Genomic DNA, 1,108 nt, shown 5'->3' on the forward strand with positions numbered 1-1,108 from the left:
ACTGTTAGAAGCAAGGATCTCATTTGGGGCCTCTGCATTGCATTGTGCATACAGCATATACATTGTAAACTTTTTTGACTACAACAGCAGAGTCTACTCTGTGGCATAGGTCAGATACTTAAAAAGAGAGAGAGAAAGAGACCCTCACTAGCCACAGGTGGCATTCATTCATTGCTCCTTAGTGTTTCATCGTTCCCATTATGCTTCATGAGGGGTTAGTAGTAGTGGTATTTTCCAAACTGGAATAAATAATCAGGTTATGATATTCAGTGCTTCCGATAATGGAACATATTGAGCTCTGTCTGAAGCCTACCTTATGAATGGCAACTTTGGAAACGATTCTATACCCTGTGCTTAAATAATTTCTTGAATTTTCTGCCAATAAAGGCGCCCTTCCTCTCTTCGTAACAGCACATATTCTGCACGTTAAAAGTAAAGTTGTTTAGACAATATGTGGGAGGAGGGGAAATTGTTTTATATTTGCCTCTCTGGTGACCTTCTGAACATACCGTGGCTTGTACCACCACCAGCATAGGCCACAAAGTGTTTGACGTCTCTGAGCGTTTCAGATATTATGAGACCTCATGATATTTTAAGATCTTATGTATCTTCACAATGTTAAGTACCCGTACAAATTAAAAAATATAACAAGTTACATCTAGTTTGTATAAATGGCAAGGTAAATTTTAATTCTCATTGTTCCCTTATCTTTTCTGTAAAAATAATTGCCAGTATAAATAAGGGAGGGAGACTTTAATGGTAGTTGTTTTTTTTGTTTTATTTTACGGTACGCGGGCCTCTCACTGTTGTGGCCTCTCCCGTTGTGGAGCACAGGCTCCAGACGCACAGGCTCAGCAGCCATGGCTCACGGGCCCACCGGGGCACGAGCCCGTGTCCCCTGCATTGGCAGGCGAACTCCCAACCACTGCGCCACCAGGGAAGCCCGGGAGGGAGATTTTAAGAACATCTTCTTTGATAATGAAAAGTGCTTAGCTTGGGAACAAGTTCTGCATCATAAAAGCTTTTAACCAGAGAATCTAAGTGTGAAAATTATGTAAATATGGCCTTTTCCTTTGGGGGCAGTATAACTCTCCATGCAGAATTCCAG

The sequence above is a fragment of the Lipotes vexillifer genome, unplaced genomic scaffold, assembly GCF_000442215.2.
Source record: "Lipotes vexillifer unplaced genomic scaffold, Lipotes_vexillifer_v1.1 scaffold116, whole genome shotgun sequence".
NCBI classification, from domain to species: domain Eukaryota; kingdom Metazoa; phylum Chordata; class Mammalia; order Artiodactyla; family Lipotidae; genus Lipotes; species Lipotes vexillifer.